Raw genomic sequence first — 7,078 nt, 5'->3', positions numbered from 1 at the left:
CTGTCCAAGAAAAGGAAAGACATAACCAGCGTCCGCCTAATCAGCTTCTTTGTGCTCTGGCCTTTTCCATGGCTAATCTGTCTCAGGCAGCAGCAAAAATTGAAAGCCTTGTTATCACCTCACTCATGTGCCACAGTAAGGGTTAATCCTGCTCTGGGGAAGGGCAAAAGTGAAGATGTCTCACACAGCCCACTACTACTGACTAAAATGATCCCAGCTTTTTCTAGATCATGGACTTTGTCTCTACCATATCCATCCTACTGGCACAGAATCAGAGTTCTTATTTCTTATATGTTGGCCTCCTGACCCCTTAAAAATTGTAATATTATTAGCATACATGTATTCTTTAATAGTGAATAATTTAAAAAGAAGTTTCTGTACACTGCTCCCAGAGATAGAAAGTCAAGGTGACATTTGTACAATCACTAATTTAACCCCCATACTCTATTCCTTTATAGGAAAGACCTTGCTTCTAGTGAAACAATCTATTATACACATAAAAATGGAACCATCCATTATTTGAGGTTTCTTTTTAAAAACAACTACCGTACATGGAATTTTTAAAAAAATTAAATGGCATTCTTTGCTTTGGAACCTGATCACCATAATCACCCATAATATAGCTGCAAGATTTCAGGGATGTGTCTTTTTTAATATATACTATCAACCCTCTACTTTTGTACAAGATCATTTTCAGTACCTAAAAGCATGACAATATTATGATGATACATTTGAGAAGGACTTCCTAAGCCTAAAGCATGTTTTGTAATTGTTTGTAAGGCATGATACCAGGTGGCAGATCGTGTAGGAAGTGTTAATAAAATCTGTATAATTCCACCTTTCAAAAACAATTTGAGAGCAAAATTATTCTTCTCTGTATCCTTCAATCTAAACCATGAAAGGTATAAGGAGAGACACCATTCCCTTCACCTAAAATTCAAGCAAGGGCTTAGCAGTGTTATCTACTGGGATGTACACAAATCAGGGTAAGTCTGTGTCCTGGTTTATAAGGACAATTCTCTGTTTCAAGCTGTCCCCTCTCTAAAGGCCTACTGAGTCCGAGGTTCTTTTCAGTTTTTTAGTCCGAAAGCATCTTCTTGCTGTTCCATCTTTCCTCCTTAACAGGTCTGAGGAAATGGGGGAGGACGATGAGGGGGGGGGGGGAAGTAGCAGAAAAACACAGAAAGATTACAGGTGGGGAATGGCATTATATAAATCCCCATAAATTCCACTGAATGAGACAGAGTAATGACAGGGTAAAAGCCTCATCTGAAATCTATGATTTAAAGCTAAAGAATGATAAGAAAGCAGAGAAACACAAGGGCTTTGAAGTTGTGCCTCAGCAGTTAGTAGTGTCTAGAAAGTAGACTGAACAGGCAGACAGCTTATTTTGCTACAGATGTCACCATTATAGCAAGTGCTGTTCTATTTCTATTCAAGTTATGGTGATTACTCCCAAATTTGCAGCTAGACATATAAATCAGCATATGCAAATTTGACGCAAATCTATGCCAACTTTCCCCTTCTTCTTCTTCTTCTTCTGGTGATGCATTTCCTCTTTTTTTCAAATGGGGTAACAGAAATGCAAGAAACCAGTATGAAAAGAGAAAATGAAACATGCCAGTGGGGAAGAGGAGGGGAAGAGCATTAGGGCTCTGCTTGTAGACCCAGGTGCTGTGGGGGCAGGAGCAGTGAGCAAACACCATCTCAGTCACAAAGTCAGGCTTAAACATAAGCTTCAGCAGCCTCAAGCAGAATCGGGGGGACAAACCTCTTGCAGAGTTCTGCCTGCCAAATTCCTTTGGCCTATTTCTGGGGCCAAAACGTACGGATTTTGCCAAGCTGGTGAGCGTTTTAATACCTGCTTTTTTTGGTTCCAGCTTGTAGAGTTTAACCTTGCTTTGGCCAAAGCTGTGGGCTCATTTGAACCACTCACGGAAGTTTCCCAGCCAAAAGGAGGTTTAAACATCTCTGGTTACAGATTATATACGATGGTTAAAATGTTTTAAAGTGTAACGTTATCATGTTTAAAACCTGATTTTTTTATTTTGAAAATGTTGATTGGGCGCAGCATTGGGCAGCCCAGATAGAAATTGGATTTTTTTAAAAAAACTAACTAAACTAAACTAAATAAAATAAAAATAAACATGGCCATAATAACCTTGACTTATTTTACTGGCACATTGTAAAGATGCATGATTTCTCTCTCTCTCTCTTTCTCTTCCTTGCTGTCATTTTCTTTGCTTCGTATACAGCATATAAATGCTATCAGTGCATTTAATTACTCTAACCACTTTATCATTTTGCTGTCTTTTTGGTGCTCACTGTGGTCATTGTTTTTTGCTGCTAGTTAATATTTATTGGTGTTGGTTGATTTCTTCTGAACAGTGTATCTTTCAAAAGACAAAAGTTTTATTCACGATCTATGCTGGTCCAGAAATAAGTGACAAATGGGGGCAGGGAGTCTGTGCTTATATAGTTGCACTGAGATGGTTGAATTCTCTGGTCCGGATGCCTCAGTGTGGAACATGTTTGTGTGTGTGCATGGGTGTGTGCCTGCATTTGTGTCTGTGGCTCTGTCTGTGTAAAACTGAAAGGCTGCGATTTATGCACATCATCACCAACCCCATAATGGGTGCTATAAACACAGGTTCCACATCAAAGCACTGGGACCTTAGAGCGCAACCATCTCATAAATGCTGCCATTTCTGAAAGTGCAGTAGCAAAACATCAAAATCTTCTTCTTTATCTAACAGTGAGGTCTGTATCCTTGCACTGATTCCAGTGGAAATGGATTGGAGGAAGAACAGAATATATTAATAAATGTTCCCAGAAGAAGAAAAATCCCTTCTAATGTGCTAGGTTTTTGCAGTCTTTCTCAGCCCGATTCCTCCTCTTGCCTGAATGTTCTTCTTATTAGTTATCTATAGGGGAAAGATTTCTACAACATGTCATATTTTTATTATACTACATTGCCTTGCTATTATGAGCTAGTGTTCAAGGCAGCTTACAATAATCGCACAAACACAACACAGCAAGTAAGAACAAATTGACCGACGAAATCATTCAGATCAAGTGAAATGAAAGGTGATCCCCAAACCCATTAAAATTCTACACAATTTATTAAAATCTTAATAAATTAAGCATCAGCATCAGGTGGTATCATATCATTAAGAGAATATATTAGTGTATATACACAGAGCGAGGACAGGCTGATGTTTCCTTCAGCCTCTGCCACCTAATAGGCTGCAGAAGAGGTACAGCGGGAGCTGGTCTGGATTGGGCCGCCAAGCAGTTGCCCTTCCCAGCCAGAATGAAAGAGATGAGAAGATGGCTTTAAAGCTCTTTTGGCCTCCGACCCAATTTGCTATTACAATACAGGACAATCTGTAAGAGGAAAACTTGCTCTCGAGGTTCTTTACTGGCTGCACTTGGCTTGTTCTGTAATGTCGGCTACACTGTTGTGGCTGCAATTTACTATTTAGCTGGGAAGCCATCCAGCCCAGGGATAGCAGCTGGAGAGGCGCATTTATATCAATACTGGAAGGCAGCGATAGCCCTGAAGGACCCCAGGGGCCCACCGTCCATTTCGAAGCAGGCGGAGCCGTGCCAAGGATTAAAGAATTTTACTGCAATGGTGAGAATTTTCTTTTCTTCTCTGGTGGTAATTGCGGCAGCCGTTTTTGGTGACCATCCAGAGCACAGAAAGCTAAACTGAGACAATTCCAGAACTGGGACAACATCCACGAGTCCCAAATGGAGCTCTGCTTGGTGCTGAGGACCAGCCAACCCTGAAACAAATGAGCGTGAGGTGATCCAGACAACTGAAGGAGAAATTGCCACAGCTTCCTCCAGCTGCCCAATCTTAAGGGGCTATTTTAGCTCCAGTGGGTGCAAACCAAGGGGCTGCTAAGGGACCCTCCTTCCCTCCCTGGGTATGTGGGACTCAGCTGACTGGCTTTGCCCCAGCTACCATGAAAAATTAAACTCCTCTAATGTTCTCCTTCATGAGGAAATCTAACAGCCCCAGGGATCATGGGGAGATAGCTGCCACTGCCAATGCTGGCTCAAGTATACAGGAAGATAAACCAGTTGCCGCAGGTGGTGTTCTTCAAGGGCATAGAGTCCTGTGTTGTAAACCCCAAGATACCTCAATATATGAGTCAAAGCTAATGGCTTCCATATAGAGACTGGAAATGTTTTTTGGCTACAGCTGCCAGAAACTTCCAGGCAGTGTGGCTGCCGGATTCAGGGATTTTTAGCTGAAAAGAAAAGGAATAATTCCACATTTTGTTTCTACTGCATTCGGGTTGGGGGGGGGGGGAGAGAGACTGAAGTAGCAAAAATGCATTTCCCAACACCCACAGACAAAAAATGCACTCATGAAATACATAGGCTTCTCTGACTAATGTATACTGCTTGCTATGTGTTATATGTGCAACTTGTTAAACCCATACCTATCGCCAGAATCACTGCTTTGTATCTGTGGGTGAAATACATATTTTTCTCTTCTGGGATAAGTTCCTAAGGGGGGTGGGTGGGTCTTAGTAAATGTCAGTAGCAGTGGATCTGTAGCAAACACAGCCTGCTTGTGATGGTTAGCATTTCTGCACCCAGTTTATAGCTCAATGGGAGAGTCGGTGTTCTGCATACAGCAAATGCCTGGCTCACTCCCCAGCATCTTGAAGTAGCACCAGGGAAGAAAACTGCCCGAGACTCTGGAGAGCTTCTGCCAGAAAGTGTTGACATTATAGGGCTATGTAGACCAAGGATTTAATGCCATGGAAGTCAGCCTCCTATATTTTTCCAATCTGTTCTTACTGTGGTTGTTGTAGGTTTTTCAGGCTGTTTGGCCATGTTCTGGAGGTTTTTCTTCCTAATGTTTCACCAGTCTCTGTAGTTGGCATCTTCAGAGGACAGGAGTTTGAACTCTGTCTGTGTTTTGGTGTAGTCTGTGGGATAGATGAGTATTTTTAGCTGTGGGATCCACTTTTTGCCCTTTTCAGGATATTTGGTGATTATGGTGATCAAGGTGTTTTTTGTTATGGGTGTATTGTTGTGATAAGGGGGAGAGAATACATTGTTCTTACTGTCTTCATTTACTTATAAAGCACCCCCCATGTGCACAGGGCTTGGTACAAATGACTTGTGGTGGAGGCAGGGGAACATCATCCTGAAAGTGTTGAGTTGAGGCTCTTCCGGGCAAGGTCCACCATCCCTTCAAGGTGTTCTGCCAAAGGATAGCCCCACAGAGCTTGCAAATCCTTATTCATTTTTCCCATTATTGTATATTACATTTACAGTAATTGGGAAAGGGTTTGTGGATTTGCTGCCTACAGTGCCAAAATAACTTAGCAGGCTTTGGAGATGGAGTATCTTAAGCCGAGTCAGGGTGGGGTGCCATTCACCGCTTTACCTCAGGCAGCAAAATGATATGGAATGGCTGTGGCTGATAGACTGGGATGTATGAGGATGAAAGAGAGGAGAGATTTTTAAAAAGAATAAGGCCATGATGGGTGTTGACAAAAAGGATAAGGATCTTGCAATGGAACCAAATCAGAAAAGCATTTTTTTTTAGTTTAACTCCCAGAATATCCCAAGCAGTGAGGGCAATACTGAGCAGAAAGATTAAGGGAGGATCATCCCATGATCACAGCGACACAGAGCTTTTCATTTAGATCTCACAATTTTCAGGAGGATTATCATATCATCATCATTATCATCACCACCGTCATTATCATCTTAGAACTGCATTGCTGGAAGGGATCCTATAGATCATCAAGTCCAGCCTCCTGTCAAGGAGGCACAGTGGGGAATTCAACTCCCAGCCTCTGTTTCTGCACCCAGAGACTTAAGCCACAGAGCTATCCAGCAGTTGCATAGCATTGTGATCTTAGTATGATTGCTGCTGTCTGAATTTGATGTATAACACTGCCAGTAGCCAGATGGTGAAGATGGCAGGGAGGAGGAAGGTTGCCTGCTCCCCCCCCCCTCTTTTTTAATGTACATGTGTTGTTGCTGCTGCTGTTTTTTCTGGTGGAACAAAGGTAAAATTCATCCAAAATCAAGGTTGGTTAATACCTCTAATGGACTACTAAAATATCATTGCAATGCTTGTTTTCAGGTCCTCCCGGACGCTTCATTGGGCTGGATATTTTTGGAGTTTTCAAGTTTTTCCTTCTGCCACAAGCTCTGCAAGAGTGGATGCCCTGACTGACAAAAGAGTCCCGGAGGATTCAAAAGCTTGCTTTTAAAGTCATATTTTAGAAGTCCAGTAAAGGTATTACCCAGCCCTGATCTATGGTTTCTGCACACAGGCTACATTATTGCGTCTGCACCCTCCTTCTTGGGTGTTATCTCTCTCTCTCTCTCTCTCTCTCTCTCTCTCTCTCTCTCTCTCTGTGTGTGTGTGTGTGTGTATGCGCCCACACACACATGATATCTGTTTAATTATCTATCTGTCTACACCAGACCCGGGAAGAAGAAAGAAGGGGAGGCTGAAAGCAGGGGCAATCACAAATGAATATACAAGACAATGACAGCAAATTGACCTGGGGCCAGCCTGGCTGTAGAGGTGAGCAGATGATCCCTCAGCAGGCCAGGTGATTAATGGCCAAGGTTCACAGCCTAATAGGTCTGCCTGTTCCTGTTCATGGAAATTAAATCTCATGGCAATAATGCTGAACTCTGGGGAGGAAGGAATGAAAAGAATTAAATCAAACTAAGATTTTGAAGAAATGAAAATTGGGTACCCTTCCTGTTGTTGCTACTATGAGCCATCAAGTGCCCTTCAACGTGCAGCAACCCTACAGATAATATATCTCCAAAATGCCCTGTCTTCAACGGTCCTGTTTGGCTCCTGTAAACTGAAGCCTGTGGCTTCCTTAATGGAGTCAATTGATCACATCTTTGGTCTTCCTCTTTTCCCGCTGCCCTCAATTTTTCCTAGCATAATTTTTCCCCAGTAATCTTGCCTTCTCATGATGTGCCTCTGTTGTTTTATTCTGATTTGACCAGCTGGGTAGTTCTGTGAACTTGGGCAAGTCAGTCAAAGATGAACAGGCTGCTCAACCCAAGT

General features: G+C 42.4%; 1 protein-coding gene across 1 annotated transcript in view; it reads right to left on the bottom strand.

Moving 5' to 3' along the window:
* The window catches only part of LOC140706692 (uncharacterized), a 97,719-nt gene that overhangs the window by 35,784 nt on the left and 54,857 nt on the right, over window positions 1–7,078 (bottom strand). The window lies entirely within an intron of this gene.

This window comes from Pogona vitticeps, chromosome 4 (assembly GCF_051106095.1).
Source record: "Pogona vitticeps strain Pit_001003342236 chromosome 4, PviZW2.1, whole genome shotgun sequence".
Taxonomy (NCBI): domain Eukaryota; kingdom Metazoa; phylum Chordata; class Lepidosauria; order Squamata; family Agamidae; genus Pogona; species Pogona vitticeps.
This window is presented reverse-complemented; position numbering and strand designations above follow the sequence as displayed.